Raw genomic sequence first — 9,800 nt, 5'->3', positions numbered from 1 at the left:
CCTCTCTGAGCCTGTTTTCTCTACCATACAATGAGGATAATGATGCTTTGTAGATTGTTAGGAGAACTAAATCAAAACAATGCATGACCAGCACCATGGAGACAGAAAGTATTCAACAACTGGATGCTATTGAGATGGTATGAAACATCAAAAGGAGGTTAAGGTTGAAGAATCAGGCAGATCATGGACTGGGCATGGTGATGTATGCCTTTAATCTTAGCTACTCAGGAAGTGTAAGTAATAAGATTACAGTCCAAGGCAGGTCTGGGCAAAAACACAAGACTCCAAGGAGCTGGGTATATGGCTCAAGTGGTAGAGCACCTTGACTAGCAGCTGCAGGATCCTAAATTCAGAGACCTAGTATTGGAGGCTGTCAGTCATTAGAAAACACATTTAATAGGAGCCTCTATTGAATTTTGGAGGTAGTTGATCTCGAAAGCTAACTCAAGCACAAAGTCTGGCACAATAATTAGAGGTATTACCTCAATGTCATGACTGTCCACTCCTGTGCCTTGTGGATATTCAGAGAAATGTTTATGCACATACGTATCAGAATAGAACGCTATGTATACTGTTCCACTCCCAAGACATGTCACAACAGGCCACCACTTCTCACACAAAGTATGGTACAAGACACTTAGGTTACAATAGGGTCACATTATCCAAGTAAACATAAACCAATATAAGATAAATAAAGCAAGCACATGAACTAAGGATACTGTACTCAGGGACTATAGTTTTTCTCCACTCAAAAACCATCAAACTCCTATTATAATTAAGAACCTCTGACAAAGCTTCATTTTAAAAAAAAAAAAAAGTTGCCTGAAGCCAAAATATTGAGCAGCTAGAGAAGCAGGGTGGAGAATGAGAAGCACACAAGGATCACCTCTGGGTATGTTACATGCTCTTGTGGACAGTGAACTGTAGGTATAACACAAGAAGCTCCAGGGAAAAATTAAAGGAAGGAAAGAAGGGCTTTTCCAGGGGAAGAACAGCAAGAACATAGGCAGGAAGTAGTAGGTTCATCAAGTGAGTACAGGTCCAGAGACTAAATCTGAAAGCCTTAACTTTCCACATAAATGGTTCTGGGTTTTATCCTATGAGGAAAAAAATCTAAGAAAACAAGTGAGGGCAGTGATGTGTCAGTTGTTGGCAACTTACAAAAAATCTCTCCGTGGGAGCAGAGCACAGAATTTGAGCTAGTGAGAACAAACAGTAAGGGTGGATGCATTGGATGGGGAGATTTTATGAAGGAACTAAAAAACAAGACAGTATCCACACTTGATGGTCAGGAACTTCTGTTTGAACAGGAGTGATGAGGAGATGGGAATAAAACCACTGCCCTCTTATTTTCTTTCCACATACTGTGTAACTTCTGGGAGGAGGAACCGTTCATCACCACCTTTACTTCTTCAACTCCATGTGTTCCTCAACCTGGTACAATCTATAAATACCATAACCCCCTGACGCTACTATAATTGGTGTCAATACAATCACTAGAGGCCACATGAGGGCAAGTCAAATACAAGCTTTTTTTTCTAGCCTTTATCTTGTTTGATTCTCTAGAGCATTAGTGACTTTCCAGATGCTAGTGCCTTCTCCTCCTTCCACCACAGAGGGATTGTGATGCCATTGTCCAACCCACGGCCAGGGACAACACCCAGGCCCTGAGTTAAAGCCCCAGGACAGGTACACACACACACAAACACGCACACACGCATGCACGCACGCACGCACACACACACACACACACAAATCTTTCATAGTATTCTTTTAAAATATAAATGCTATTACAACATCAAATGCTCCCCTATTTTTATTTTAGTAAAAAAATAAACCTGCCAGGTGCCGGTGGTTCACGCCTGTAATCCTAGCTATTCAGGAGGTTGAGAGCTGAGGATTGCAGTTCAAAACCAGCCCGGGCAGGAAAGGCCTTGAGACTCTTATCCCCAATAAGCCACTCAGAAAACTGGAAGTGGCACTATGGCTCAAGTGGTAAAGCGCTTGCCTTAAGCTGAAGAGCTCAGGAACAACGCTCAGGCCCAGAGTTCAAGCCCCATGACCAACAACAAAAAATAAAAAAAAAATAATAAACCTTCACATTGCAGATAAAAAGAATGCTATTCCTATTTGGCCAATCAAAGAAGTCATAGACAAGTACATTAAACAGAAGGTGGGGTTTTTGCTTTCTTTTGCAGATAACCAAGGGAATTCACACATCGAAAAAAACTCTAATTTCTATCTTTAACCTCACACTGGTTCTGGGGGGGTTGAAGAGGACGGCAGCAATGCCCATTATGAGTAAATTGAATGTCCTTATATCTGCCCATCCTCTGCATGATGTAATAGAATGGGCACAGCATGCCAGATACCTCATGCCAACTTAAGCTGCACCTTCTAGCCAGCTGTAGGCTTCTCTACTAGATTTCATTGTCTTGACCCCACAGTGAATATTTCTATTGGTCTTTTTCAGTATTTATTCTCCTTAATATTAAACAATATTGTTTGTATCAACTCTGTGAAGAATACCTAAATCACTTGCCAATTTCTTTGGCAGCCATGAATTCATTACTAGTAACTATAAATATTCCATCCATCTTCCCACATTATCTCAAGAGGCATTACAATTAGATTGGAGCCACATTATTACATGTACATGCACATTAATGACATTTCTGATGACAATGGGCCACATTGAAAGAGTAGTCCAAGATTATGTTATCTAGTGATGTTATGTGGACTTAGTGTGTAAATACAGAATGTGGTGTTCACACAACCCATTATGTGTGCTTCTGGGAAGAGATGGAGGGTGAAGTTTTGTGGGTTATTTAAGAGCAATACAAGCTCTTCAGGCCACATGACAGAATGGCAGCTCCACCAGACACAGGGTGGCTGAATGGTGGGGAGGAGAGCTACTGTTGGAGAAGGGGAAAATTTTCTCTTCTAGTGTGACATTTAGATTTGGAGGTTTATTACTGCAACATGGAAGGATAAAGGTCCTTAAAGCAGGAAAAGTATTCTCTGTAAACTTACTAATTGGATGGAATCCTCAAGAATGTAGAAATAGCTGGGTACTGATGGCTCATACCTATAATCCTAGCTACTCAGGAGGCTTCTGAAATCTGCAGGATCACACTTCAAGAACAGTCCAGGAAAAAAAGAGCTCCTAGATTCTATCTCCAAATAATCACCAATAAGCAGAACTAAAGGTATGGGTCAAGTGAGATAGTCAATCTAGCAAGCTCAAGATCCTGAGATCAGACCCTAGTAATGCAAAAGGGGGAGGGGAGAAAGAAAGAAAAAGGAAGGAAAGAGAGAGAGAAAAGAAAAGAAGGAGGGAGGGAGGGACGGAGGGAAGGAGGGAGGAAGAATGTAGAAATTCGTTGACAAAGAGGAGGGGAGTTGGTGGACAGAGTCTGTTTGAATACCCCATAGCAACTATAGAAATGCTTTGTTCTAAGAATTAAGCATACCTTGGCACAGACCTCTATTTCAACCCCAAAGATAATTCTAAATCAAACAGAATAGACACTTCAATAAAATCTCCTTTATGTGTGTTGATAGTTAATACACTGTTTGGATCTCTTAATGGAAACACCTATAACACAAGAGTGATGAGACAGTCTCCTTGCATTACCACCCTTTCCCACCAGCCCTACTCACATTTGAAATAATTGAGACTTCTTAGCTTGTAATTTTTTTCTAGACTATTGTTTTACTTTAAGAAACATCATCTACTTATACAGGACGCATAGGTAAGAGGATCACAATTTGAGGTTAACCCAGCCCCCCCCCTCAAAAAAAATTCAAAGGTCAACCCTGGACAAAAACACAAAATTCTTTTTGAAAAATAAAGTAAAATGGACTGGGGGAGGGGTTCAAATGGTAGAAGGGTTGCCTAGCAAGCATGGGGGCTGGGGAGGGAAAAATGTCATCTCACCTAACTTGAGGATGGGATTATCAAGGGGGTACAATAGTGTTTACTGTTAGCGACTATGATTGCATAAAGGATATTATTTGAACTAAATCTCAAAGCACCTGACCCAGGTTAACTCCTTAGTCCATGGCTCTAGGGCAAACAAAGAAACTCAGAGGGAGGGGGAGTTAGCACAGAGCTGACCCAGTGCAGGAAGGTTACATGGTGAACAACTCATGCCAATATCTCCAAGGTGCAATTAGGACATTAGAATTCAAGTGGCTTTTTCAGAGTTAGACAGATGTTATGCAATAAATTTGGATATCTTACAACAAACCTTAGGACCTTAGCTCTCAGTCTTTGATATACATCAATCACTACAGTTTAACTTATAAGAAATGAACTTATAGAATTTCTTGCCTCAAGAGTCATCCAGCCATATCTCTTCCCCCTAGTTTCCAATGTCCTCATGATGGAGCAACTAGAGGGAATTTTCTAAAACAGAATCCAAACTTGTCCCCTGCCTGCATTTTGCTTTCAGCTTCTGCCATGGTCCACAGGCTTCTAAATAACCCAGTGAAGACCTTGAGGCCCTCTGGCAAATAAACTATCTCCCCTAATGTTAACCATTTCTAACTCCTATACTTTACTATCTGGCTCACAAACAGCACCCTTCTCTCTCTCCTTTGTCTTCTAAGTGCCACAAGGGAGAAACAGGCAGAATTTGCTGGAGTTTATGTTCTAATGGAAGTAGAGGGGAAGGTGCAAAAAAAGAAAATAAGGAAATACTGAAAGATATATATTATGGAATAAGACAGAGAAAGGAGAATGTGAGTGCCAGGTGCAACTGTAAACAGGATGGACTTGAAGGAGGTAAGAAAGTTGAGGATGCTGCTATCTTGCAAAAATACCAATGACTGAAAAGCTTTCCAAGCAGAAAAGCTTTCCAAGCAAGTGCAAAATGCCATGAAGCAGGAGTCTGGAAGCTTTCAGGACGAACCTGTGGTCCCAGCCTCTAGCCAGTAGCCAGCAGCCATACCTGACTAAATTTAAGCTGAACTTCAGAGCAATTAAAAACTCCATTTCTTTGGGGCTGGGAATGTGGCTTAGCGGTAGAGTGCTTGCCTAGCATTCATGAAGCCCTGAGTTCAATTCCTCAGTACCACATACACAGAAAAAACCAGAAATGACACTGTGGCTGAAGTGGTAGAGTGCTAGCCTTGAGCAAAAGAAGCTCAGGGACAGTGCCCAGGCCCTGAGTTCAAGCCCCAGGAGTGGCAAAAAACAACAATAACAAAAAATTCCATGTCTTGGTGTTCACAGGCCACATTTTAATTGTTCAATGGCAACTATTTGGGGCAGTGAAATGTGGAACCTATCCTTCAGCAGGCAAAGTTCCAACAGCACTGCAAGCTAGCCAGTTTTGCTGCAGTGGGTTGAGCAAAGAGGAAACAAATAAATGTGATGAGTGAGGTTTACTTTGTAGGACTTTGAAGGCCATTGTAGGAACTTTGGTTTTATTTTGTGTGAAATAGGAAATCTAGAGGGTGCTGGTAAAGGAGTAACTTGACATTCAAAAGAATGGTCAAGTGTACTGGCTCACACTTGTAACAACAACTATTTGGGAGGTAGAGGTAGCAAATTGGGACAAAAGCAAAAGATTCTAACTAAAGTTGGGAGGGGGGAGTGACCGGAGGCAGAGCTCAGGTGATAGAGCATCTAAGTGCAGACCCTAGCACTGAAAGAGGAAAAGAGAATAGGAAATGGACCAGCAGCATTTTAGATCATTTCCGTAATAATATAGGTAATCTAATAATAAAGATGATCTAAGGTGAAGGGTGTTAGCAATGGAAGTGTGGAAAAGTATTCAGATTTTTTATAAAGTCTGAGGTTTGAACCAACAGATTACATGGTGAAAAGGATGTGGAGTATGCTATGATGAAGACAAGGAGGTGATTGAGGACCAGGACATGCTAGAGGCTGAATTCAGTATTAGACTGATTTAACTTGAGACGAGAGCACTCACTAGTAAAACTGTCTAATGGGCTCCTCAGAAGTGAGACTCTACAACAATAGGCCCTGAAATTCACAACGAGATTCATCAGTACATGCATAGGAGATGCATCAACAGCGGTCAGTACATGCATAGGAGATGCATCAAGAACATCATTCTTCTGAGTTGTCAGACAGCTCAAGAGAAATGAGACAGCCTAAGAAAGGACCCCAAGGCATGGAGAAGGCATGTGCCTTCACTCAAGAGCCGTGAAGGGCACAGGTTGAAATGGCACTAATGGAGAAATAGGAAGTTACCAAGAAAAAAATGTAAACAACTATGGCATGTCTCAATGTAATATTTTTTAAGTGTAGTAAATGCATGCTATTAGGATTTATTTTCAACTTTGTGGGATTAGTAAGAGGGTGCTCTTAAAAGTGCTCAGCATGAGGCACACACAAATCTCAGGAGACTGAGATTTGAGGATTGCAGTTTGAAGCCAGCCTGGGCAAGAAAGTCAAAAAAAAGGCTGGAAAGGGAGCTGTGACTCAAGTGATTGAGCACTAACCATGAGCAAAGAAGCTCAGGGGCAGTGCTCAATCCTCAGAGTCAAGCCCCAGAAAACATACACATACACACACACAAAGTAGTAGAGACAGTCCAAGTCTTTTGTAATAAAAAGGTAATTTTTAATCTGCCTGAAAAATGTTTTCTTCTTAGGGATCAAACCTTAGACCTTACATGTGCTACGCAATTTTCTTAGCCCCGTCTTGTTTGTTTGTTTGTTTTTTAAGGTATTGGGTTTGAACTCAGGGCTTTGAATTTACTAGGAAGTAATCATCTGAACAATGCCTCCAGTCCTTTTTGCTATGGTTATTTTTAAGACATAGTATCTCTTTCTGCATGGCTGGCCTGGATGGCAATCCTCCTACTTAAAATTTCCACCATATATGGGATTCAGGCACAAACCACCATACCCAGCATGTTGAAGTCTCTTCAACCAACTTTCTTCTTTCTTTTCTTCCTTCCTTTCTTCCTTTTCTGATGGTCCTAGGGTTTGAACTGCAGGACTTGTAGTCTTACACCATTGAGCCACACCTCTGGTCCAACATTTTTGCTGGTTTATCAGATAGAGATGGAGCCTCACAGACTTTTCTGTACAGGCTGGATTCAAACTTCTCTCCTTCCAATCTCAAATTCCCAAATAACTAGCATTGCAGATGCGAGTCACAAAAGAAGAAGAAATGACTGATACTGGTTTGTTTAGGGGTTTTTTCGGCAAGGGGGAGGGGGAGAGGAATCACTAGACACTAAGAAAGCCAGGCTAAGGGGAAAACTCAAGCTGTTCTTCAAAGTCTTTCACTTCAGAAGCCTTGTCTCAAGAGTGAATGGGGCAGGAAGTCATGACAATGAGGAGCTCCAATACAAGCCAATCTAGATTCAAAAAACTGAAATACGGAAAATAATGTTATGTATACTCCAGTCACTCCCATTGGACAGATCAAGTGATGAGATCCAGTCAGACCCAGAAGCTGTGTCTGAGGTAGAAGAAGGAGGTAGACAACTCTAATGGGTAAAGACGGGAACCTCCACTTTAAGATGCAGAGACAGAAGGCAAGGCAAATCCGACCCTCTGGGTCCTTTATGTGGGGGGGGGGGGGGAGGCTACTGCAGGGAGCAGCTGGGTAAAGACTGAGATGCGGGTAATGCTTATGCGTTTGGTTTACAGACTATTGGCTTCTCTCAAAGGCCTTGGCAATGGGCCGCCTGAACTCTGCTTTGGAGTCCCTTTATCACCATGACGACCCACAACCAAACGAAACACCCAGCGTTATCTGCAAGAGTGCACGTCAGCGACTTCTGAGATCAGACCTAGCTATGGTTTGTATGGTTTATAGAAATCCATTCTGATATGACCCCTGGGTATTTTCAAAGTGGAAGACTTGCAGAAAGACAGGTGAGGGTAGTAATACATAAACATGTAGGTCCGGAGGCAGAAGGTACGGACTGGGCGGGGGGGGGGGGGGGGGGGGTGAGTGGCACAGGAGCAGGGCTGACTCCCGTTGCTATGGCCACCGGCGTCCGTGGTCACGGCGGCGCAGCGGACTGAGCCGCCGCCCCAGCACCCCGAGGGCACGCGCCCCGGCTTCCCGCGGTCGGGGACGGGGACCCCCCTCGGGGATCCCGAGCGTCGCCCGCCGGGGCTGCGCGGGGGCCGTGGGCAGGGCGAGCCCGCGGCCTCCCTCCCGCACTCACGTTGTAGTCCTTCGCCCACGAGTTGAGCTTTTCCTGCAGCACTAGTAAGTTCTCCTTGGAGACCAGCTTCTTCAGGTTGTCCGCCATCGCTCGCTGGCCCGCACTCCCCAGCGCGGGGAGCGGGGCGGGCAGGTGGAGGGGAGCGGACGCGGCGGGGCGCGCGGGGGGTCTCCGCAGGACGCGGGGTCGGGTGGCGGGAAGGGTGTTGTCTTCGGGGGCCGGGGGGCTCAGAGCGCGGCTGTTGTTTCCATCCTCCCCCTCGGGTGGCACCGGGCAGGGTTCGGGAAGCCGGGGGGAGGCGCCCTGCGCCGCAGACCTCCGCGCCTCATCCGCTGCCCGGAGCGCTCTCTGGGCAACCCCGCCGCCGCCCGCCCGCCCCGGCCGTAAATACCCCGGCCATTATTAAACAAACCTTGACGTGGCGGGCGGCCGCCCGGCCCCGCCCCTGCGCCCCGCGCCGCTCCCCGCCCCGGCCCTCCCCACCGCCCTCCTCCGCGGGGGGGGGGGGGGGGGGCGGAGGGGGGGGAACCTGCCGCGCCCCGCACCCGCGCCATGCCGCTGCCGCTGCTGCTACTGCTCTTCCTGCTCCTCGTCCTGCTGCTGCTGCTGCTGGTCGAGGGCGAGGGCGCCAAAGATCCTGGGTCTCAGGCTTGGGCCGGGGACTGGAGGGCGCGCAGACCCCGGATGGCGTCCGGGGGCCCCTTCGAGGACCCGAGACGGTCTGAGGTGCAGGTCGGGGGGCAGCCGGAGGCCTAGAACTACTACCACCACCCCCACCCCGCCACCTGGGCCCCGGGGGTCAGCGCGGCCTAGCACAGCCGAAGCCCGGCCTCCAGGGACAAGCTGATGGGCCCCCGTCCGGCGACTCCGCCTCGCCTGCCTTTCGTTCCTAGGGTTTACCTCGCAAGAACACTGCTGGAACTAAAACTTCAGCTTTTCCCACCTCTATCTTCTGCTTTATTCCTTGGGCCACGGGGAGGGTGGGGTCAGGAGGCTTTAGCTCCACAGTTATGTACCTATGTGCACCAATTATAATAAAGGAGCCTGAGAGCCGGGCGCCAGGGGCCCGCGGCCTCTAATTCTACCTACCGAGGAGCTGAGATCTGAGCTTCGCAGTTCAACGCCAGCCCCGGCGGGAAAGTCCCGGAGACTCATCTCCAATTAACCACCAGACAACCGGAAGAGGCGCTGTGGCTCAAGTGGTACAGTGCTTGCCTTGAGCTGAAGAGCTGAGGGACAGCGCCCAGACCCTGAGTTCAAGCCCCACGACCAACTATATATATATATATATATATATATATATATATATATATATATATACATACACACATATGTATGTATATATAGTATACATATACATGAATACACATACATATATATCCATATATGGATATATAATACGTATATATATATATATATGAACCTGAGTTTACATATTATACATTGGCATGGCACATTACAGCTGACAAGTTACATTTCAATTGATAACGTTCCATCTAATTCTGAATTTTTTTAAATTATGACTTTGCCAAAGCACCCACATGGTTTCGCATTGTTGATTTCCACATGGTGAGAGTTTAAACTACTAAAACTATCCCAACCATCATCAAGCAGTTAGAAACAATCTCTTGTTTT

The sequence above is a fragment of the Dipodomys spectabilis genome, unplaced genomic scaffold (genome assembly GCF_019054845.1).
Source record: "Dipodomys spectabilis isolate Male_0828 unplaced genomic scaffold, ASM1905484v1 ptg000043l, whole genome shotgun sequence".
NCBI lineage: Eukaryota > Metazoa > Chordata > Mammalia > Rodentia > Heteromyidae > Dipodomys > Dipodomys spectabilis.
Note: the sequence above shows the minus strand (reverse complement) of the source record.